Here is a 25503-nt window from a genome sequence, read left to right as displayed (position 1 = left end):
AGCTGGGACTTCCCTGTTCTGCACTCCCTGTGTTGTTATGGAGCTTTCCCAGCTTCCTTGGGGTGGATATTGGTATCCTTGCTAGCCAAGAGCAATATTAGGTCTTACCAGTCTTGTTGACGTTCCCGCTGCCTACAGCATCACATCCATATTCATGAGTCCACAGAGTCTCATCCATATTTATAAGCCTTCCATATATCTATGGATGTGTACACAAGTGTGTGTGTGTGCAAGCGCGCATGCACAGCACACACGTGCCCTTCTCACCTGTGAGGCACATTCCAACCCACAAAGTGACTCTGTCAGAGCTAAACGAGGGCAGGAGCAGGAATTGTTTCACAGGCAGAGAGTGGAAAAACAGCTTCCTTTCCTGCTTGCTTTGCTGACTTGTGGGAGGAGGATTCTATGAAAAACTCTTTCCTTGGTAGCAATTCCAACTCTTACTCCTTTACTTACTTACTTTCTTAGGGTGCAATCCTAACCCGTTTTGTCAGTGTTTTCCAGCACTGACATAGCGGTGCCAATGGGATGTGTGCTGCATTCTGCAGTTGGGTGTCACTCACGGAGGCCTCCTCAAAGTAAGGGAATCTTTGTTCCCTTACCTCAGAGCTGCATTGCCTGGAAAGCACTGACATAAGTGGTTAGGATTGCGCCCTTAGTCCTTTGCATAAGCCTTGTGGCTGCAGGGGCTGGGGCGGGATAGATTCCAGGGTAGGAAGTCTTGGCCTTTCATCTCCCTAAGCCCCAATGTACCAATTATCCCAGCATTTCAGTCTCTGTCTCAAATAACGTTCCCCACTGCTTCTTTCCTGGAAATCTCCTTCCTCAACGCTCCTCCTCATGCAAAGGTCAACTGGTGACCCTAACAGATACATGGCAGAGTGCCGTCCTCTGCCTAGGAAGCTCTAGGTCAGTGATTTTCAATCTTTTTCATCTCATGGCACACTGACAAGGCACTAAAATGGTCAAGGCACACCACCAGGTTGTTGACAATTGACAAGGCACACCATGCTGCCAGTGGGGCTCACATCTCCCATTGGCCCTATTAATAAATGACCTTCCCCCAAATTCCCCCAAATTCCTGTGGCACACCTGTGGACCACTTCTGGCGCACCAGTGTGCCACGGCACAATGGTTGAAAATGGCTGCTCTAGGGGCTTGAATGACAAGAATATAATGGGACAGCAATAGGCTGAGATACCGTGTTGGCAGAGTGCATGTGTTTGCATGTGCGCAGTATGATCAGCAGGGATTTCTATTCAGCTTTGTTAGTTTTTCTTGTCAGTCAAGCAGGATGAGGAAGAGAACATTTCTTAACACCGAATTGGTAAACTGCAGGTATTTAGAGAGAAAATTACCACTTGTTCTGAAGTAGCAGGTTGGAAGTAGTTCAAGCTGCTACTCCATGGTCCCTGCTGTTACCACAGAATTAATCTTCCTTGACCAGGCTTTCTGGTGGGACGGAAGCCTTCCTGTTAATTTCTGAAGTTTAAGAACTGCTCTAAGCTGTCTTCTCAGGTGTTACTGAATCATTAAAGTGTTTGTTGTGAGAACATTTTTACTGCTGGAAATGTCGCAGTAATGCAAGACTTTTTATTCAAGAGCAGCCATTTTCCCTCTTCTCCTCACATGTAGATCTCAAATACACAGGATCCTTGGGTCCTTCTCAAAATGTGAATCTACATGGTGCTTTCGTCCTTGATACACCTAAATTATCTCAAGAGCACTTGAGGGGGTATGACACTTTTGAATGATTACAGGCTGTATAGGGTGGGTGGTTGATGAGATGTTGAGACATGAGAAACTCAACTGGCAGTGTTAGGGAACAGTGTAGTTCTCAGTTTCACAGTTATAAGACAGCGGCAGGGATCTAGACAGGTTTTACCCGGTTCTCAGTAGCACTGTGATCAGTGGTGTAGCTAATGATTATGTAGCCCAGTGCTGAGCTCAAAATGATGCAGCAGAAGTGATGACACGACTGGTCTTCTAATAAAGTGTAAATGGGAGAAAATTTGCCTCCTCCCCCCTAGCAGCTTGCCACCCACTTGCTCTGCTGCCTCCCCCCAACCAGTGGCGTAGCTAAGGCATCTGCTTCTGGGGGTCAATGAAGATTTTGTCACTCTCCTCCATGCTGAAATCAGATTTAATTAAGTAAGTAAATAAAAAGTGTATTGGTTAGAGTCACTGTGCTGGGGTGAGGGGGGAAAGTTATTCTCTCCCTGCTAATACAAGAGGAGCACCATTTGAAAAAGTGCCTCTTTGCCCAGTTAGCAGGGTTAACTGTATTATGATATATGGAAATGAGAGCTGACTCATATTAACACTTTATTGGTTCCCTGCTGTATCATAACCCCTAACTGTCTCTTGGAACAGTCTCATTGGTCAGTTTTGAGTTAAGAAGATTCAGTTTTTTGTGACATAATGCAGTTGTATTTTTATTTTCTGGTTATTTGGCTTTAACTTTTGATAGAATAGAGATATTTTGACATGGTTTGTTTCATTGCATTCTGCATTAAATTCCACATCAAATGGTATACAGCATGATGGTATTATTCAAAAATACCAAAGTTTCACAATTTTGGCTTTTAGTGTCAAGCTCAGGTTGTTGCACCCCAAAGCTTGTTGCCCAGTGCCGTTGTTACCTCTGCCCCCCTTAGCTACGCCACTGGTACCAGAAGCAGGCTGTCATTGCCTTCCCCTTTGGGAGTAGCAGAAAGACTGAAGTCTGGCAGTAACACTGCCGTAAGCATCAGCTCTCAGTGGGCAAGAATAGTAATTATACATGCCCAGAGAAGGTTACTTTAGTGTGTTTTAAGGGCTTTTGGAAGAGACTTCTAGAAACGAAAAGCCTACCAGAAATAGACAGTTGCTCCAGGTATTTCGCATCAGTATGAACTCAGTTTGTACAGTCGTGTTGTACTAATCACGGAGATGCAGACTGGCCTCTTCTTGGTTATCCATGCACCTGGGTAGAATTAATTTTGCCTGCGTTTCCTTCTGAGAGGCCAATTTCAGATTTCAACAGCTTGCATGTTTAGATCACTGCAGAGGTTCTCCATTGGCACCATAGCAAATGGTATCAGTTTTTTCCCCCCTCAGGATATAATGGAAGGTAACGCAGACCTCATATACCATAGAGACAGTGATTTTAGTAGTAGGAAATTCTTTAGAGCATTTTATGGGTTCACTGTCCTTTTCATCCCTGGCAATAGATTGGTGCTATCCCTAAGTCTTCCTCTCCCTAAGTCTCCTGCTCCTTTTTTGAATAAGAGCTGTTGATCTAAAGTGGACATATAGGTTATGGGCCAGTTTCTGACTCCCCTGTGAAACATCCTGTTGCTGGAAAGGGAGAAAATTGACCTACGCCTGTTTTACAGATGCGTATGCCTCTCATCTTCACTGTCTGAAGTCTTTTTTTTGCTCTTGAAGGTATGGACTTGTCTTTGAACTTGGGACTAGTCAACTTCAACCATTCTGTTGCTAGAGGCCTTTTCTATATCATCTCTTTACAAGTGGCATCATCATCTGTAGGTCTGCTTTGATAAACTTTCTCCATAAGTCTTCGTTGTCTGTCTTGAGACAAGAAGTGGGCATAGAATTCTTTCAAGAATTGCCTTAGAACAGATTGATGGGTGGGTAGGTGAGAAACTCCCACTTTTAATTCTCTTTTGCCTGTTTACTTCTGTGCTTTAAGCTCATGTGTTCACAGATTTCTCCTACCAACCTACTGAATATCTGCCTTTCCCCCTGCCTCCTCCCAATCCCTGGGAGCGCCTGGCTGTCTGAGCCACTCCTTTCAGCTACTGGATTCAGTGACTTTGCTTGCTCTCTTGTTTAGGGTGTTTACGGCTCCAGAGGAAGCAGCCCTACTGAATTCCCTATGTACTCTTAATTTCATAGTTTTATATATATATATTTAAATATGCATGTATATATATACATGCATGTATATTTATATATATACACATATATATCCATCCATATCCATATAGTTTTTGATACAGGTTTTATTGGCATTTCCATAAATTTTACAGATGCAGCTGTTACAGAGGCATGTTTCACCCAAGAAACCCCAGGGGAGGTGGAGCCTGAATTGGCTCAGTCTTGGTCCAAGAACAAGGCTCTCTTCTCTCTCTCTCCCTCTGTCAGTGTCAGAATGCGCTTGGGACGACACATTGGCTGCCTAGGCTGGGCCTCAAGGGAGCCATCTTGTACCTTGCAACTATATGACCTGGAATCTGAGGTCTTGCAGTCATGAGGTGCTTTTGTTTTCCTCTGTCTTGAATATTTACCATTTGTATGGTAGTGCCTAGAGGTTTCTGCTGGGCCATGCACTGTGAGAATGATAGGCCCAACTCCCAAGCACTCTGGTCCATCTGTCACCAACCAAAAATGGAGTGCTACGGGTGTGACAAATTTCAAATTCTATAGGCTTTTGTTGGGCATCAGACAGTTTGGGAGTAGTGTCCTTTCTTTTTCTTTCGGGATCTTGTTCTCGACCTATTAGTAACATTAGTTTATCTCAAGGTCTCTTGTTGCTCTTTATTTTGTGGCTAGAAAATAACCTATCAAGAATGATTTGTGTAGTTCTGTCCTGCCTCTGTGCAAGGTGTGTGAGCCGATTGCCTCCATATAGGCCTCCTTTAAAAGTTATATAGTTCAAATATTAACTATCAGATGAACTGTACAGGACTCAACTCTATAAAGGGGAGACATTCTCTGTTCCCCAGGTCCTTTTGAAACCTCTGATAACTGACCTTGAAGACGGCTCTGTTGATCAGTGATGTAGTATTTGCTTTGTGTGTAGGAACCATGGTTCTGTCCCTGGCATCTCCAGCAGGGCTGGGGAAGAAACTTGTTTGAAACTCTGGAGAAATGCTTCTAGCCATCCAATGCTGAGTTAGATGGACAATGCTATAAAGCACCTTCCTGACATTATTCCTCTTCCATTGGGCAGTATGTGCATCCTTACAAGGGGCTATTTTTTGTAGCTAGTGATTATTCACCTGCCAACTCAGGTGCAGCCAATTACAAAAGTAATGATTTGTAGGCAGGCCCAGTTTCTCAGTCAGATCAAGGAAGTTTGGGGAAACATGAATGGCAGAGGCAGGTAATTCCTAACACACACGCAAGGAGTTTTGAGGCCCCCAGAAATCTGCGAAGAACAGCCAGCAAATCTATGTATTTTCCTTAAAAAAGAAGGAAGGAAAGAAGGAAAGAACAGGGCCCTTGAATGGGAAATTGAGAAGATGGGGGCAGCTTGCTCTTGGCTAATCAAGTGAAATGCAAGGGCAGGTCTTTCTGTCACCACTGGAGACTTGAGCTAGAAGCCGCCTGCTCTCCTGTCGCTCTGACTAAGATAGAATTCCTCAGCCTTCACCAGGTTAATTCACCAAAGAAGCAATGTTGTTGTAGACAATCTCCTGTCATACCATAATAAAAACGGGAAAAAAATGAAATGCAAAAGGGCAGGAGGTGAGGCCACAGCTGCCCCACCCCAACCTTTGGAAGTCTGGCACACTAGCAGTGCCAGATCAGGCATGCCCATTGTCTTTTATTGAGCACCATGAGGCTTTGTTAGGTAAAAATCTATTCTGTTCTGTGGAAAGATCATGGTCTCATGATTTCTCCCTGTGACCTTGTCTATCTGTGGCTCTCTGCTCAACTGCCTCACTAACCCAGTCTGATCTCCTGCTTCACTTCTGGGTACCGAAACCCCTGCTTGCTCAAGACCTGTATAGCTCATTTCCTCTGAAAGGTCAGTGACAGCCCACCTTCCATCCAAACTATTTGCTTAAGCGGGTCCCCAAATGCTAGGTCTTGTCTGTGGCTTCCCAGGAGAGTGGGCCCCAGCCTGTCTCATCTCAGTACCTACCATTCCCTGGGCTGTTTACTGTTCTTTTGTGGGCTGAGGGGTTTCCATCATAAGGGAGGGTGACAAGGAAGAAGAGGGGGAGGAGCGTGGCCACATGGGGGCCCAGAGACCAAGCAGCACAAGCCTAGCCTTTATAGAAGCCCGTGGGCTGCATGGCTAATAAAGCAGCCCCCGGACAGAGAGGGGGATAAATCACTCGGGTGCTGGCATTGGTGGTTACCCATGGTGAGACGCTGGGCTTTGCCTTGGACAGGCCCCAGACCATGAACTGCGAGAGAGTGGAAAGACTGTGCAACCTCAGGCAGCCTTTTCTCCCCACTTTCCGCTCTCCCTGCCTTGTCAATTGTCTCTCTTCAAATCTGACTTTGCCCCTTAAGGCTGTGCCCCCAGATTCAGATGCTTTGGACTGGCCCCTTGATGCAGAGAGAGCAAACCAAGAGTAACAAAACATTTGCTTTAATGGTTTTCCTCCACTCCAGATGCTGTGGCTGGGAGGTGATGCCCCCTGCTGGTGATGGAAAGCATTTCCAAGCAAACTGCTTTGTTTGAGTGACAGGTCCTTTGAAATGGCAAATGGATGGCAAATGGCAAGTTGAGAAAGGGATTGCTGTAGTGTGCATTTGGGCATGGATGAGAACTGGTTACTCATGGGCTCTCACTGCTAGGGAATCCACAAAACTTATATGCAGGTTACTAAATGGAGCACAGAATTTGCACTGTTGAATGGTTAATGTCCTCCTAACTCTAAACCTGTCTTGTCTGTTGTTGTACCACTGACTGTGCTTTTCTATGGCATAGCTAGAATGCAGCTCCTCACAGACAGGAGTAGCTAACAAAGTGTATCAATGTGATCTTTTGCAGTTGGGTCTGTTAGCACTAGATCTGGGACTTTGTGCCAGAAAGATGAGAATTCTGGGGGCCTCTTCCCTCTTAAGCTCACTATATTTATAGTTATTGCATAGCATTATTTGGGTCAATATAGGAACTCCTTAATGCTGGGTGGTCTAACACACCACCTGTGGGCTGCATGCCTACCCTGTGAGGTAGGTTATAACTAGCCAAGGACACCCAATCTGATCTCACTGCTTCAGATCTGACACACACTCACTTTACTGCCCTCCTTTTGCTTGTCTGCCTTGTAAAGCTACCACTAGCAGCCCAATTCTGTCCCCTGCCAGCAGCATTGATGCAGCCATGCTAAAAAGCTGTGTGCTGTGGTGGGTGGGAGCTATCAGACAGCTGGCAGGAGGTAAGTGAAACCATTTTACACTTACCTCCTGGTAGGCTACCTGATTGCCAGTGGGTCTTATCGGACATACACCCCTTATTTTGGTGGTGGATATCTAAGGAGAGAAAAGGGGCAGGGAGTTTTTAAAAAGAGAGGATAAAATCTGGCTTGTGCCATTGCCACCAGATCCCCTTTTTCACCTGCTCCCCATCCCCAGTTCCTTCCCCCTCACTGCCCAGAAACACCCTCATTCCTCCCACTCTCTCCCTTCCCTGCCCATACCCCACCTCCACACTGACATCAGCACCAATGGCTCCAGGAAGGTGCTGCCACATGACCAACACCTGTCAACGTTTCTGGCAGTGGTCTGCTTGTGTGCCTTAGAGCAGAGGTGCCCAAACCCCAGCCCTGGGGCCACATGCAGCCCTCGAGGCCTCTCAATGTGGCCCTCAGGGAGCCCCCAGTCTCCAACGAGCCTCTGGCCCTCCGGAGCCTGCACTGGCCAGATGCAGCTACTCTCAGCGTGAGGGTGACTGTTTGACCTCTCACATGAGCTGTGGGATGAGGGCTTCCTCCACTGCTTGCTGTTTCACATCTGTGATGCAGTAGCGGCAGCAAAGGAAAGGCCAGCCTTGCTTTGTGCAAGACCTTTAATAGGCCTTCAGCTATTGCAAGACCTTCATTCATTCATCTTTATTATATTCATTTATGTAAACATATGTAAATGTATTCAAATTTTAAATGTAAATTAATTATTTCCCCCCCCCGGTCCCAAACACAGTGTCAGAGAGATGATGTGGCCCTCCTGCCAAACACTTTGGACACCCCTGCCTTAGAGCATTGCATTTTACAATGCTATAACTCAAGCTACACTGCCAGAACACATGATCTGGCAGTGTAGCCCAATGATAGGATTGGGCTGTAGGGTAGCCATTCTCAGCCTTGGTACCTCATTATGTAGGGACATTGCTGCATGTCTTGGTACAGTGTTCCCATTTACTTGCCCCATTCTGTACAGAGGTTGCCAAAGGGTGCAAAGAATGTTAATTGGCTATGCATGAAGAGCTTCCTACAGTGCCATCTTGCCTTTTTCTCTCTAGTCCAGGGGTGTCCAAACTTTTTGGCAGGAGGGCCACATCATCTCTCTGGGGAAAAAAAGAATTAATTTACATTTCAAATTTGAATAAATCTACATAAATGAATCTATTAGAGATGGAACTTAGATGAAGTCTTGCAATAGATCAAGGCCTATAAAAGGACTTGCACAAAGCAAGGCCAGCCTTTCTTTTGCTGCCACTGCTGCATCTCAGATGTGAAACAGTAAGCAGCGGAGGGAGCCCTCGTCCTGCAGCTCACACAAAAAGTCGAACGACTTGCTGAGAGCAGTTGCATCAGGCCAATGTGGGCTCCAGCAAGTCTCCAGAGGGTTAGTGGCTCATTTGGAGACTAGGCTCCACACTGGAGCAGGGTTTTACACCTTGAACCACCTCACTTGCACAGTCCCTAAGCTTAGGAGACCTCGAGGGCCACAAGTGGCCCCAGGGCCAGGGTTTGGGCATCCCTGCTCTAGTCTATACTGTTAATTGTATCTCCTCTCTTGGGGCATATCCTTGCAAAGGAATAGTGGGTTTTGGTTTGCTCATGCATCTTCAAGCCATAGAGCTCTTTCAATGCCTCTTTCATCACCTCTTTCTTTAGGTGATGAACCTAAAGTAGGCTGCAGAACAGAGCAGAGCAGTGAAATTTTAGGGACTGTGCAAGTGAGGTGGTTCAAGGTGTAAAACCCTGCTCAAAACTGTCCTGTTTTGGTATTACTTGCTTAACGTCTGCCATTTATGTGCAAGCCCCAGGGTTTTCCCTGTTGATGTAACCTGGAATGGCTTGTATAGTCTGTGCCTGCTGGCTCTTTTGGCTAGTGGCAGCTGTGCATTCCTAGGTCCAGCTTGTGGGACAGAGGTGGGGGTGAGTTGCATTAGACCCTGTTCTCTCCCCCCCCCCCCCACTTCTTGTGAGCAGAACTGCCAAGGCTGTAACACACAGGCCAGTTTGCTCGCTGCCTGTACTGCTGCTTGCCTGCCTTTTGGCTCTGTTATAGCTCCTGGGCTTTACTTTGGGATTAGTCTCTAATTGGAAGCCGATTTTGTTTCCCTTCTCCCTTCACAAGGCTTGCCAGTCCCAGCGGGACAAAGCGATTAAGTTGAGGTTTTGGAGGGTTTTTTTTAATATGGCAGAATTATTTTGGAACGGCTGGGATCCTTACATGATGGACTCCTTGAAAAAAAAAAATCCCAAGGCTTTGCCTTTCCTACGGGGCCCCTTTTCAAGTGGTTTTGCACAGTACATGTCTCTGGGCAGCATGCGTCTCAAACAGTTGCTGGTAATTATAGAAGCCTCTTTCCCGCACGCCCATTACTCAAAGGATTCTTGTGTGTTTCACAGAGTTTTGCTTCAGCCTGAATAAGACTCTATTCAGGATTTCCGAGGCCTGGGATAGCTAAGCATCTCCTCGCTCCATGCAGGCTGCATCCCTCTTTGTTGGAAGGTCCAAGGCCTGGAACACATGCCGTGGCAGAAACCCTTCTCAAATGCACATCCCTCTGTGCAAGCTTTTCACACCCTTGATGTCATGTATGCTCACACACTTTTTGCTGGCCATGTTACTAAGAGGGGTCAGGAACTCCTCCCAGGAATCTTCCCCCCCCCCCCAAGAAAGAAAAGAAAACCAAAACACTCTTGCCTGATCACAGACAGGACCAGAGTTGGTGGTTGTGACTGAGGAATTTGTGATATCATATGTCGTATGAGATGGGCTTCCTCCAAAGTCTGCTTCTGACTTGTGCATGTTTGTTTGTAAAGAAGGTTTATGTTTTGGTCATATATGTATTCATTTGGAAATGATTTCTGTTGAAATAAATTAGGGCTCACTCCCAGATTCCTGATTATTTTATTTATTTGAAAAATTTGTATTCCCTCTTTCCCATTACAAAGCAAATGCCAAAGTTTTCACAGACAAAACAGTTGTATTTTCCATATCAAAGTTACTGAGGGTCTCATAAAAGTTTCTGTTGGTATACGATGTATGTGTAAGACTCTTGGACGTTCTTCGAACCTAAGAGGTGTGTGTCCGTGCACGCACACACACAAATACTGTATGCATGTAGTTCTGGCCCTATTCACTCGACAAATTTAGCAGAATACACATGTTGATGCTTTCCCATGGTAGATGTTCTATCATTGTTGACACTTTTCATAGGTGCTGTGAAGTTACTGAATTGGAAGACATTCAGTTTATCCCTCTAGACCAGGGGTCTCCAAACCCCAGCCCGGGGGTCTGATGCAGCCCGCGGTGAGTCTCGGCCAGCCTCTGATCCCCTGAGAGCCTATGGTCCAGTTGACCAAACACAACCAGAGTTGTGCTTGTGGGGTGGATGAATGGGGGTCCATTTAAGTGTGTGCTTTATTTCTTGGCCTGTGTTCGTGCTTGGAGAAGTCCTGGACATTTGAGCCCATTCATTTATTTATTCATCTAAGTTCTATCTCTAATGTATTTATTTAAATTTCTTTAAATTTAAAGACCTTTTCTGGTCCTCGACACTGTGCCAGATATTTGATGCGGCCCTTCAGTAAAAAAGTTTAGTGACCCCTGCTCTAGACCAGTGGTTCCCAACCTTTAGAACCTTGCAAACCACTGAGACAATAACTGGAATTGTTGTGGACCACATGCAGCAGTGGGTGGTCTGGTCTCCACTCTCCCTGGTGGTCCGTCTCCCAAGCACTCCCCCATGGACTATTAAAAAGGATGGACAATGGACCACCCACAGCCACAGCTGACACTTCAGTGGCTGTGGGCAGTCCATTCTTTGCCCTCTTTGGTGGTCCATAGGAGATTGCTTGCTCGACAAGACGCTGGAAGTGATCAAAGGTGATTTCCCCCCCAAGACCTCACGGACCACGTCTCAGGGTCTCACAGACCACCTGTGGTCCGTGGACCACAGGTTGGGAATCAGTGCTCTAGACATGTGCCGTTAGGCTCCGGTCTTTCCTTGAGTGAAGTTGACAGGAGCACAGACTCCCTTGGAGTTCTAAAATGGTCCCAGAGTGAGCACTGCACTGGTGCAGACCCCTTATGTGTAATCCACATGTGCCACTCAAGGAACATCAGTTGCAGGTAATCAACTGCAGAGTGATGGGGGGGAGACACACTGGCCATTGGTATCTGAATGCCTTGTGAGTTGGCTGAGGGATGTTCATGTCCTGCTTTGAGGCATGGGTCTTCTGTCTCATGCTTACCAGCATGAGGTGTTTTGCCCTTGAAGCCCCACCTGTGTTTGTGTTGGAGTCCCAAGGCAGACTTTACTATGAGGGTTCTGAGAAGACAAGTGCCCCTCCTTCCTTTAATAATAATAATAATAATAATAATAATAATAATAATAATAATAATAATAATAATAATAATAATTAATAATAACTTTATTTCTACCACGCCTTTCTCCCCGAAGGGACTCAAGGCGGCTTACAACATATTAAAAACGATTTAAAAAACAAATAAAAACATATTAACACATACTAAAAACAACAGTCAGAGTAAAAAGAATAGGTAAAAAGAGCCTAGAGCAGCAGCAAGTCATAAAAGAATCAGGCCTGTAAAAAAATATTAAAAGATGTTAAAAAGATGTTAAAAGGCCACGAACTCAGAAGGCCTGTTTAAACAGAAGGGTCTTCAGGCCTTGCCGAAAGGTCTCAAGAGAGGGAGTCATTCTTAAGTCAAGGGGAAGGGAGTTCCATAGCGTTGGTGCCACTACTGAGAAGGCCCTATTTCTTGCAGCCACCCCACATACCTCCCTAGGCGGCGGCACTTGTAAAAAGGCCTTCTCTGATGACCTGAGAGGGCGAGCCGGATTGTACGGGAGCAGGCGATCTCTAAGATACCCTGGTCCAGAGCAGTATAGGGCTTTGTTGTCAGATTGGGTTGTTTGTGCAAAATGATTTGCCATTTCAGAGGTTTCTCAGTTTTTTCTCCTATGTTTTTGTATACAGTTGGCCCTTGTCTTACACGAGGGTTATGTTCATAGCTAAAATAGTGTATACTCAAAATTGCCTTGAAAATCCTTTATATATCTGGAAAATACATACTGTTTCTTTCAAAATTATGAGAGGCAAGCGGGAATGGAAACTAACAGAGGGAACAGCAGCTTCATTCTCAGATCTCACTCTCAGACATGTATCTAGTAAGTGGAATGGTGGGCCAACCGTGAGAAGATGAATTGGTGCAAGTCAACTGCACCTGAGATGATGGGTGAATGTACTCCTAATTCCATAGGCATGGGGACAGAGTTCTGTAGCCCCGTAGTGTGTGTCCTGATACATGAGCTGTATTCCTGAGCTCAGACTTGTATGTTCCTGATGCTGCAGCATGATTAGCTACTGAATCTGAAACCTTTCCTCCAAAGTGACCGGGAATATGATGGAAGCCAGTATCTGAGTCGGACTCTCTATGGACACCAATGGAATTATTTTTTAAACAGTTATTTTGTCAATCTAACTTTTTGTTGGTGGGGAAGACAGGGGCATAGTGAAGGGAGCATAGGATCCAGATTCACCTGGACACTGATCCTCCCCTACCATGCCTCCAACTCAATTTCCTCCTTCTATGTTAATGTAGCATTTATACAGTTGTAAAATTATGTATGTAAAGATTCAGCAATCCTGTTGTCATCCAACCTATTCAAGGATCTTGCAAAGGATCCTGCAAGGATCTTTGCAAATGATCTTGCAAGGATCATTGCAAATACTGTTTAAGCCAATGGAACAAGTTAGTTTTGACTAAGGGCCAAATCCTATCCAACTTTCAAGCACTGGTGTAGCCATGCCAGTGGGGTGTGTGCTTCATCCTGTGGTGGGAGGGTAATTATGGAGGCCTCCACAAGGTAAGGGAATGTTTGTTCCATTGCCTCGGGGCTGCACTGCAGCTGCCCCAGTGCTGGAAAGTTGGATTGGATAAGGCCCTAAGGCTGCAATCCTATGAATACTTTCCTAGGAATTAGCCTCAATGAATACAGTGGGACTTACTGTTGAGTAAATGTGTATAGGATTGTGCTGTAAATCCAGTTGCTTTCAATGGGCCTTTGTCCATTGAAATATTATAATGTTAACTGGATTAAACCCCCCCCCCAATAACAATAATATTAACTGAATTAACAGCCCAATCCTAATCAGTACCGATGAAGCAGGACTTACATGACTGTGTTGCATCCTGTACTGGAAGTGAGCAGGCTGTAGGTCTTCTCAAGGTATGGGGACATTTGTCCCTTTACCCATGGTAAGCCCAGGAAAGGGAATAGGATATGGTGCACGCTAGTGTCACCTATCCTGCCTCCCTCCCCGGGCCCAATTCGCCCACCCATGCCCCATCTCTGCACTCTTTCCTACCAATTACACTGAATTTTTTAATCATAGCATACTGTTTGCCTGAATATCTTTCCTCATGATATTCCATCCATCAAAGTATATTGTATCTCTGTTCCTTGTCTTTTATTGGATCAGGAACTAAAAGGTTTTATTTGGTTGTTTTAACTGCTTTGAGGGATATGTGGAGAAACCCCCCCCAAAACCCCTGGAAAAATATTAATATTTTCCAAATTGTCCCATTTAAATAAATCCAAAATGCTGTTAATGCTTTGAAAGACTAAAGAACAGCTAATATGCTTGTATTTCTGCTCCCCTGTTCCAGGAAGCTGCAGCTTAATTGAGTTGTTTGTTAGGAGCCCCATCGGCTACTAGACCATTTAGGTCTAGTAGTCGGTGAGGCTCCTATCTTTTCAGATCTTGTCAAGCCTCATCCATGTGGAGTGGCAGAATCAACAAAGAGCTTGTATAAAGCATCCTCTGAGATATGAATAACTGCTAACAGTCGTCTTTTTTTCAATGCGAGAAGGATGGCAGCCCATCTATGGTCAGTTTACTTTTGGCCTTACCTTAGCGAGTATAAGTGACATGGTTGCATTTTGTAACTTCCAGTCATTACCTGATGGTGGTTTCAGGCCAACTACCATCTACTTGGGGCTTCTAAAGGGCAGACTTCCTGGAGATGGGTCTGGAAACATCACCAGCCAAATGGCTGGAAAGGCAGATTTCACCGGGGAAATGTGAACAATAATTGGGAGTGTTTACTAGACAACCAGAAAGCCACAATTGCGAAAGATGGTTGCTTTGGTTAAAATCCCATCTTGGTTCAGAGGGGAAGTGGGTAGCTCAATTTGATATAAAAAAGCCAGGCATAAGGCAAATACCTAAGATGAGAGCTGTTAGCGAAAGAATTAAGTAGAACTTGAGATCTGCAGCCCCGAGTTTGGCTGAGTATTTGAATCAATATGTGAAATGCAGCCCTCCCCACCTCTCTGCTCCTCTGGCAAATAGCACACAACCCCCTCCTGTCCCTAAACTCTTTTGAGATTTTTTTCTTCAACTCTTTCCTTTTAGACTCTGCAGCCCTGCTTTGCTCCCAAGCCCCCTGCAGCACACAGTCCCTCTTGTCCTTGGTCTTTTGTAAAGTTTTCCTCCTCCTCCTCCACATCCCCTATATTATGTACTTTGAGATGTGCCTTCTTGCCCAGGAAGAATGTTGTCCAGCTATCTGCTGTGAGATTCTTGTGAAGATGAAATTTGAACCAATTAATGCACTTAGGGCGTAATCCTGACCCGGGCTTGGGCCGGCTCAAGTTCCTTGCACCAGCCCAGGAGGATCGCAAACGTGATGTAAGGCATGTTTGCACCTCCTTGGGAGTCGGCTAGGCCGGTGCGCAGAGGTGCACCGGCCTGCAGAGGGTGGAAGCCTCCGCATCAACTGAGGCACCCAGCCTTGCATCGGCCTGGCTGGGTCGACACAAGGCTTTGAGGTAGGTGGGGAGAGGGTGGAGGAGAGATGGGAGGGAGGCATTCCTGGGTGGGGGGAAGGTGGGCAGTGGGCAACACCGAGGGTGGTTGGGGAGCGGGAGGTGGGGCTGGGATCTTGCAGTTATGCCAGATCCCAAACCCCATTCCCGGGGAGATTGGAGCGACTTCAAGCCGCTCCACTCTCCTCAGACTTGCACCACCTCAAGAGATATCCATAGGGGATATCCAAGGGAATATCCTAGGGATATCCAAGGGAAGTCCAAGGATATCCATAGGGGAAAGGGTGCCTTGCTCAGAGGTAAGGGGAAAAGTTTCCCTTTGCCTCTGGGCTGATCCGCTTTTGGCCGCTATCCTGTGCTGAATACAGCGCAAGCCTCCTGGCTTGCCTGTTCCAGCGCAGGATAGGATTGCGCCCTTCGTACTTAATTTGCCAAGCATGTTGACATTAAGAAATTATGGAGCTGTCGTTCAGGCAATTCTATCAGGGTAGAGTGCAAACTTAAAAAAGAAAGTACAGTATCAGTACAATAAAAGTATCAGTACAGTACTGTACAGTATCAGTACAATAAAATACAGAATAGTGGAAAAACAGCACAACAACCTCACTAGAATTTTCAAAGTGAAGATAAAAACCATAGCATTCATGTGGAAACGAGCTGAAAGGATGTGATGGTGTCAGGCAAAACTCCTTTGGGAGGGTATTTGAGAACTTTAAAAAAAAAAAAACTGCACTGAATGCCGATATAGTGAAACAGGCTGTCCATGTGTGTGCAGCCTGATGTGAATGATAGTGCAAATTCTTCCAGCAACCTTGGATATTGGCATCATGCACAGGATTGTGTGCGGGGCAGGGAGCTTGAATGAGCTCTTTACTGTGTGTGTTTCTAGCCTAACCCCTCCCCCAAGCAGCACAAATTGAAAAGAAGCCTCCAAGGTGATTGTGTGAACCAGTCCTCAGAAGCTGTACGAGGGGCTTGATCCAGCTAGTTCTGAAGCTTATGAGAAGCTGGGAACCGCAAGGGGAAGCTATAAAAAGGCCCACTTTCTCCAGGCAGTTGGGGCCAGTAATCCTAGAACTGTCTCCCACAGATATCTAGTAAAGTTCAAATTGCAGCTGGTGGGATGCAATATAAAAACGGGTGGTAGTGATTTTCATACATGTTCTATGTTATTCAAAAGTTGAGCGTGGTTTGCATATTTAACTTTATTCATCCCAGAGCATCCTTTGTTTCTGAAGTTTGGCTGTGACTGGTTTGGGCTCTCAAAAGTATGAGGAAGGCAATTTACAGGGTTTTTATTTTTTAAATGTATCATTATTTTTATATCCTGCAAGGTTCAACTCAAAGGCTGTCTCACACCAGCTTACAAAATGAAGCTCAGTTGCCAATATACATCCATGAATGTCTGATAGGTTGGACTTCTGTAATAGGGCCAGAAGCACAGTGGGGCAGAATGTTTTTGCAAGGAGGTATCCATCCCTCAGAGATGGCTCAAGCCTGCTAAGAAGAGGGAATCTGGTAATCTTGGTGAATGTTTGGTCCTGATCTGTTTAAAATAGGGGATGAAAGGTGAGACAAGGATTGATGTGGATACAGGATTGATGTGAATAATTAATGGAATACAGACTTAAAGGGATACCACAAAGCCCCTTTGGAAAAGTCATTTTCTTGCTGGCAGAGCCCTTGGATTCTACCAAAGTTGAAGGTTCTGCTGCCTCACATTTAGGTTTGGACCTTCTCTTTCCTCTTAGAAGAGACACCCTAGCCTGCAGCAGATTAGGTGGTTCTGCCACTCCCTTCCCACAATCTCTCACTCCCACAATGTCCTGATGGCACTGCAAGTTTGGCCCATTCAGCTGGCCAAGCACCTAAGGCAGATGTGGTCATCCCCATTTATAAAGCTAGTAAATATATTGCAACCAGTTTGTGTCCCCTCCAAAGGTCAATATTTGTACAGAGTTTAATTTTAACTTAGCAAGCAGCTGTTTGCTGAGCTGCTCTCTTCTGCTATTAGCCTGCTCTAGATTTTTACACACTCTGGTGTGTGCACAAATCTATAAGCATGCTATAGAGATGGTGTGAGCAGTGGTGTACCATGGGCTGGATGTGATGCATTTTGTTTTAATTTATAATAGTAATTGAACAGAATGCTTTATTTTAAAAAGTGGAGCTCTGTGAAAATGTGTTTTGTGTCGAGACCAACCTGTGAATGTATATGAAGGGACAAAGATGCTTTATGCTGTGTCAGACCACTGGTCCATCTAAGTTATCATTGTCTGTATTGAATGCCAATGGCAGTCTGGTGTTTCAGACAGTACTCTTTCTCAGCACTATCTGGAGATGCTGGGGATTGAAGCTGGGACCCTTTTGCGGGTGTAGCAGGTGCTCTATCATTGAAATGCAGGCCTTTCCCTGTCTGACTGATGTAGTCTCTAGAGCAGTGATTTTCAACCTTTTTATCTCATGGCACACTGACAAGGCACTAAAATTGTCAAGGCACACCATCAGGTTTTTGATAATTGCCAAGGCACACCATGCTACCAGTGGGAGTCTCACATCCCCATTGGCCCTACTAATATATGACCTTCTCCCAAATTCCTGTGGCATACCTGTGAACCATTCATGGCACGCCAATGTGCCACGGCATAGTGGTTGAAAATGGCTGTTCTAGAGGCTCTGCAGAAAATCCAGATGCCAGCTTTGTTCCCACATTTTCACGGACAATACAGAACTTGATATCATCTGCCATACCTTCAGGGCTTTATTCATGTGCTTGAGTTCCAATGTGAGATATGCCATCACCGGACAACAGTGCCCTTCATCTCTTTATAGAGGACAAACAGATCAGCCTCTATGAAAAACAGTTAAACGGACAGGACACAGACCTGACATAAGAATGTTAACATAAAAATATCATTAAAATGTTAACATTCACAAATTTTATCAATGAACTGTGGTCCCTTCTGTCACTCATGGTGAGTATGTGCAGGGTTTTCACTTGCTGTTGCTAATTGATTGGAAGCTTTTCATTGCCAAGTCTCAGCTTTAAATGTTAGAACATAAGAAGAGCCCTGCTGGATCATGCCAAAGGCCCATCTAGTCCAGCTTCCTGTATCTCAAAGTGGCCCCATCAGATGCCTCAGGGAGCACACAAGACAACAAGAGACCTGCATCCTGTTACTCCCCCTTGCATCTGGCAACTACCTACTTCTAAAATCAGGAGGTTGCAAATACCATCTTGGCTTGTATCCTGTGATGGACTTTTCCTCCAGAAATTTGTCCAGTCCCCTTTTAAAGGCATCTAGGTCAGATGTTCCTGAATCTGTAGACATTTTTCCCCCTAAATAAGTTCTGCATTCTTCTTTCCCATTTATCTTGTCCTTTATTTGTCTGTTTTTGCCTGGAATGTCATCTTTTCCTGTGCTGCTGCCCTAAGGAATGTGTGTTTTCTCCAACAGTTATTGTGTGGGAAACCAGACCTAATCTGACACTTCTTGGTGGCTTCTGTAATATCACTGTGCTGCTTCTTTCATTTGTCATGGGACCAAAAGGAGAGGAGAGTTATCCAGCTGGAGAATGAGGCAGGTTGAAGGAAAGAGTATTAAAAAATAGAAGTGTGAGGGAGACTGTGTTCCTACTTGAGACTAATTGTTGTATTACTTCTCCCCCTCCCCCTCCAGTGCTCTGAGGTTGACCTGTGGGTGCTGTGGTTTGTGGATTTGTGTTCAACTCTAGTATTCTTTGTTGTTTGTTTCGCTTTCTTTGCCAAGTGCTGGGCTGCCAGCCCCACTGAAGCTGCTTTGGTCAATGACAGCATGCAGGGGGTGGGCAGCTTGGGTAAGTAAACAGAGGCTTCTTGATGGCCAGTGAACTCCTCTCGTGACAACAAGCCTGTGGCTGCTCCTGGGAAAAGCAGTGGTTTGCCGGTCCCAAAGGAGTGGCTCTGTTTTCTTCTGTTGATGGTCTGCTCTCGGTGCCTGTCTAACATATAAACTTTAATGGCCAGTTTAAATGGTTCCTGCCATGAGCGCTTCAGTGCCAGATTTAGTGCTTTAATTTGGAAACTTTCTCCCTTTGTGGTCATAAGGAGGAAAAGGTCTTGAGCCACTTGGGGCCAGTCATGAGGATTTGTGGGTGCTGTGGAGACAGTGCTTCCGGCTGCTGATGACATTGGATAGGGGTGGCTGAACTGGTGCAAGGGCCCAGCCAGGAAATTCTTGGTCATTGTCATCCCCCCTTCTCCACCCCTTAGCAAAAGATGGCTACCCCTGCCCCCACTGCAGACAGAATCATGTGCATCAGTGGGAAAGAGGTTGCATCAGAACAATCTCCTCTTGTACCTGGATCTTCATGTCTAGACTGTCTCTGCTGTAGAAGCTGAAATTCAGTATAGTTACTATAATCTCCACATGTGCACGTGCACATGCTTTTTGAACCACAATCCTCTGTTTTCATGAGTCAGCTCTTCTTACCTAATATAAATTGCATTCCTTTGTATGACACTCTCATTCCTACACAAGACTTGTAAGATCACAGAACAGAGGCATCACTAGGGTTTGCGTCACCTGGTTCAAGTCCCCCATGATGGACTTCCTCCCATGCCGGACCATACAGAATAAAATACAATATTATACACACAGCCTAAGTGCAGTGGCATTACTAGGGTTGGTGTAACCCCCATTATTTATTTTTTAAATATATAACAGTTCAGGGCACCCAACAAATCAGTAACCAACAAAAAACCAGCAAGCTCTGTAGACCTGGATCTTGGTATGTTTAACATCTCATTATTTCTTGGAACAGTCAATTTCATTGGTCAGTTTTCAGTAAAGAAAATCTACTTTTTGTTATAAAAGGTAATTATGTTTTCTCTTTCTGGTTTTTTGGCTATAACTTTTGATAGGATACAGATATTTCAATGCTGTTTGCATTCTGCATTAAATTACGCATCAAATTATATGTAACAAGATGGTATTCTTCAAAAACACCAAGATTCTAACAATTTTGGCCAGTAGTGATGCCACCCCCAAGTGCATCACCTGGTGCGGCCCACACCCCCTGAACCCCCCCCAGCGACGCCACTGCAAGGCCTCTATCAGAACTGTAAAGGTAGAACTAGGAACTGAAGTTCTTATCCAAACTCCTCTACAAAAGCAAAATATTCTATAAGCAAAAAATACCTCCACATCCCTTAGGTTAGGCCCAGATCATTGAATTATAGTGTGCAACAGCAGATGGTAGGAGTGAGCAAGATATGCCATGCCAAGGGCTTTTTCATGGCAAGAAACATTAATAATAATTATTATTATATATCGCTTTTCACCATAACATTTCAACATTTTCAGCAGTTTAGAGGACAGTAACCTTTTTTATAAATACAACCAATTATAAACTTATTTCAAAATTACTTTGCATAGTTGCACGTAGTTAACTTCCTTTGGCTGTCATGTACAAGCTCATTGTTTTCATTCTGGGACATTCCGGTCCTCCAACTGCTTTAAGGCAGCGTGGGCAGACTTCAGGTTGGTGGGATTCACCACTTCCTTTTCACTTGAACCTGTTACAAAATAGTACCAGGACAAATATGCACTGAGTAATAAGGAACAGGGTGATTACTGGGCTGGGGCACTTCCCTTACAAGGAAAGGGTACAGTGTTTGGGGCTCTTCACTCTAGAAAAGAGGCGCCTGAGAGGGACACATGATTGAGACATACAAAATGCTCTTTTCCCTCTCACATAACACCAGAACCAGGGGACATTTAAAATTGAGAGTTGGAAGAATTAGGACAGACAAAAGAAAATATTTCTTTACCCAGTGTGCAATTAGTCTGTGGAACTCCTTGCCACAGGAAGTGGTGATGGCATCTTGTCTAGATGCCTTTAAGAGGTGATTAGACAAATTTTTGGAGGAAAAATCCTTCATGGGTTACATGAAGAGGTATATGCAAGCTCTTGATTTCAAAAGTAGACTACCTTGGAATGCCAGATGCAGGGGAGGGCACCAGGGCGCAGGTTGTGTCTTGCTGTCTTTTGTGCTCCTTGAAGCATTTGCTGGGCCACAGTGAGATACAGGAAGCTGGACTATATGAGACTCTGGCCTGATCCAGTGGGGCTGTTCTTATTCATGCATGCCCAACTTTTCAGTATCAGAAATGAGCTCACAGTCCTCTCACACAAAATCCACCCCTGGCTTTCCTCCAAGCATTCCTAATTTCAGCAACTTCTTTCTTTCTTTCTTTCTTTTGGTGGAGGCTGCTTTTTATTGATTAATTGTTGTCCTTGCTGATCTACTGGAATCATCAGTAGATCCTGATCAGCTGTGGACCTGCCACACTTTAGGGAAGGATTTCCTGATTCAGCAGTATGAGGGAATTAGACTCTTTTTCCTACCCTGCTCCTTCTTATGCAGGTAGCTTAGGGCCTAATCCTATCCAATTTTCAAGTGTGGTGTTGTGCAGTTGTGCCAATGGGGCATGCACTGCATCCTGTGGTGGGGAGGTAGTCACAGAGGCCTCCTTAAAGTATGGGAACATTTGTTCCCTTACCTTGGGGCTGCATTGCGGCTGCACTAGTGGTGGAAAGTTGGATAGAATTGGGCCCTTAATTTGCTTGTCTTTTGTTCAGGTCCAAGCAGTTATAAAGAAACTGGGCTCTCCCAACATGTGTTAGTTTGTATTTTGCAGACCAGTATTGTGCCCTTCTGCATATTTCATGGATACCTCCCAAACACATGCTTGTGCACAATTCCACTCCATCCCCATGAGACTGGCATTGGCTTCTGGTTTGGTGTAAACTTGCTCTTCTCAGAGCCATACATCATTTTGCTTCTCCCCAGGTTGGCTCAAGTTCCCTTTTATGTATCTGTTACATACTGCTGTGTTTGTTTCACTGCTGTGCTGATCATACGGAGAGTAGAATGTACAAACTTTAGTAGAATTTGGACCAGGATAGAGGAGGAGTGCTGCACCCAGGAGCCCAAAGTAGAGACTTGTGAAAGTTTTTCACATTGATGTAGCGCAGGAGGTCAATGCAAAAGCATCGTCCTTGGAGGTAAGGATATACACTGAAGAGTTTAATCGGGGGCTGGCACAATGGTGTGGTTAAGGAGCAGGCAGGTTTGCAGATGGGGTGGATAGGAAGATAGGAAGACAGGAATGCAGAAATACCTAGACAGAACCTCAGGAGCAACCTCAAGCAAGCCAGAACTTAACTGTTGCCATGGCAAAGACCAAGGCCTTGCAAGTCTTTATAACCCAGCTAAGTAAGAAGAAATGAATAGGCTCCTGGGGGAGTGTATTACCTGAAAGGACAAAACTGCTGCCTTCTTCCACACAGCAGCCTCTAGTAGGAATGCAAAGAGCACAAGTGCGGACACCAGGATCTGATCATTTTGTGGATGATGAGTAGTGTCTGGATGAAGGATTAGGTGCACATTCAGGTAAGCATTTAACCTTTCCAGACTGTCTCTGCAGATGCCTTCCAGAAGTATTTTGGTCCAGCTGTGGACTTATGTCATTCCCTCTAGTGCCCTGTTGTTTGTCCAACAACAACAGCTGGCAATGGTGGGGTAAACTGCCAAGGGGTGGGGGAGATAGTTTGGCAGAAGATTGTGCCACAATGATTGCAGGGGAACCCAGGGTGGGCACCAATATCTCTATTTATAGAACTCCCATCTTGAGAGGCAAAGGAGTGGCCATGCTTTCATACCATGCTCCTTTCAAGTGGTTGTCATGTTCCTTCCACATCAACCATTTGTACAGCTGCTTCCCTTGGGAGAAGGGGGGAATGGAGTGGGTGTGGCTGGAAGGGAAAATGGTTCTGATCTTAGCCCTTCATTGGGATGGAGAGAGTTGGAAGCTCTCTGTAAGGCCTCTACTTCAGCAAAGCACACACTTGGCTTAGCTATTTCTGCTGTGGTTCCACCCCCCCCCCCCAATGTTTTAGAAAAGTTGTTAGAAAAATTGGGAAAGTGTGCTTAATTTTAAAAATACAATACACTTTTACAGAAACTGTAGTATTGCATTGGCATCCCAATGGAGAGAAAGTGTCAAGTCTAAAAAAAAATCTTAGAAGGATTATGGCCTGCAGCCATAAGTGCAACTGGGGTGACCCTTTTTACTATCCCTGCTTTTCTGTGGCCCCTCCAGTTCCCCAAACCAGAATGAAGTTTGAATAAGCCCTCACCTGAATAGTCACCCTAGCAGATTGAAGTAGCTCTTTTGCTGACCTTGCCCCTGTTCCCCAAGGGATAATAGCAGTGTTGGTTATTATTATTATTATTATTATTATTATTATTATTATTATTATTATTATTATTAACAGTATTTATATACCGCTTTTCAGCTAAAAGTTCACAAAGCGGTTTACAGAGAAAAATCAAATAACTAAATGGCTCCCTGTCCCCAAAGGGGCTCACAATCTAAAAAGATGCCAGGGAATACCAGCAGACAGCCACTAGAACAGACAGTACTGGGGTGAGGTGGGCCAGTTACTCTCCCCCTGCTAAAAAAAGGAGCACCCACTTGAAAAAGTGCCTCTTACCCAATTAGCAGGGGTTGGTTACTAATCACTGCTTTAGTAAGTCAGCATCCCTCTGTTCATCTGCTTGTCCCAAATACACTAGTAAGTCCATAGGAATGTATAATTTGTTACAAGCCAAGGTCTAAAATATTATTCTGCAAATGATAAGAATTGCTACGTGAACAGATACATCTTATAGTGGAGCTGAGAAGATGAATGCAGCACAGTTTGCTATAGTCTGCCTGTAGCTGGCAACAAACGGGTGCAGTGAGAGAAGCCTGTCACTTTTGCTTTTTTCACACTGGCTTATAATGGCCTTTTCAGTATAGCTTTAAACCTATTGCAAGCATTTCTAGCTAGGAGCCTGTCTACAGATCTTTTTCAAAGTTCCTGAACACAAACAAGGGAGAGCCAGGTGTTGCCACATCTTGACATTTTGGTCAATGGAAGTGGTAAATAAGTGTTGCCCTCACAATCTATAACAGTGATTCAGCCTTGAGACAGCATGCTGTAGTGTCTAAGTGGTTGTCCACATTTCTGGATGTTGCGAGACTGAACTTTACTTGGTCTCTATTGGGATTCATGTCAAAAATTGAGTGGTGTTTGCTTTTGCTCTGTAAGTCGGACTGTTCCAATCCTTAGGTCCTGTTGCTAGGAATTTTTGACACAGGTGTTGTCTTGGTAAGTTGGCCTGAATGTCTCCTTGGTGTAGAAAAGAGGTCTTCTGTGAGAGGATAGCAGAGCTTCTTATTAATAGCTTTGACCCTTCCTAAATGTTGAATTGCTGGCTCCAGTATTGTGTCTTAGCCAGCCTCTCTTTGCCCTGCCTTGTTTCCCATGTCTGTGCCTTGCAAGCTTGAAGCTTACTCCTTAGAGTTCTGTGGCAGTGGTGATCCCTTAAAAGTTTCTGACATCTCTAGTAGATCAATATCTGTTTCTACTGTGGTGTCTCCTTTTTATCTTGGATTATTGGCTGCTGTGTGCTGCTCCTGAACAGGGGCCCTTGTATCTGGCCCCAAAGTCCAAGCTCTGGCTCTGTTTCCTTACCAGTACTGGCTGTATTAAGCTGTGTCCCTATCTTGACCTTGTCAAAATGCCTCTGCGGTGATATTCTCTGCTGCTTCTATGCTATCAATCAATCCTCTTGATAGGGATTGCCCTATCAATCCTCTCCTGACCTTGATCTAGATTGCCAAATCTGTCTTGTGTGAACTCTGGTGCAATCCCTGAAATGAATTTTGTCTGAGCTTTTTGTATGAATATGTTTACTGTATCTATATATTCAGTCAGTGCTTGAAGTCAACCCAAACATTTGGTCCTTGCCAGTCCTTTTATAGTCTCACCTTGGATGGCTGCCTCTGATGTTTCTGGCTGTAGATGACAGCCCTAATCTATTGGATTGAGCAAACCAAAAGGTGTTTGCCTCAGCCACAAGGTGTCTTAACCACCTGTGATGTGGAATGGAAACCATTTCTCCTGGATTTTGACTTAGTTGCAGATATGATTATGTCACTGTTTGATTTGGAGAAAGCAGTGCAGGATCTTCATGGAATTATAGAGTTTAAAGGCATCTCATGGGTCATTTAAGTTGATCCCCATCCTTAATTGGTAGCACACTAAATACTGATATTACGTGATAGGTCTGAACAGGCCTATACTCTTCCTTGGAAAATCCCCCTAAGAAAGAAGAATTTATAGCTTCTCTAGACAGCCTGGTCCAATGCTGATACCCTGTTTACAATTGTGCACTTTTTCCTAATGCTTCCATAAATGTCCTTCTCTGCCCATGTACCCATGGCTGGACATTAGTCCTTTTCAACAGCATTTCAACAATTATGAAAACTCCCAAGGTGTTCTTCTCTCCCAGTCATACATGCTTTTCTTTCCTTCTTTGTGAGCACAGCATACCTAGTTTCTTCATTCTTTCCTCCTGTAAAGTTGTTTTTCTCATTCTGAATCCTTTCTAGTTTGTCAACATCCTTCTTGAA

General features: G+C 44.8%; 1 protein-coding gene across 5 annotated transcripts in view; it reads left to right on the top strand.

Annotated features, from left to right (window-relative positions):
* The window catches only part of NHEJ1 (non-homologous end joining factor 1), a 117924-nt gene that overhangs the window by 44891 nt on the left and 47530 nt on the right, over positions 1–25503 (top strand). The gene's annotated exons all lie outside the window — the stretch shown is intronic.

This window comes from Tiliqua scincoides, chromosome 1, assembly GCF_035046505.1.
Source record: "Tiliqua scincoides isolate rTilSci1 chromosome 1, rTilSci1.hap2, whole genome shotgun sequence".
Classification (NCBI taxonomy): Eukaryota; Metazoa; Chordata; class Lepidosauria; order Squamata; family Scincidae; genus Tiliqua; species Tiliqua scincoides.
The sequence above is the reverse complement of the archived record's forward strand: the minus strand, read 5'-3'. Positions and strand labels throughout refer to the sequence as shown.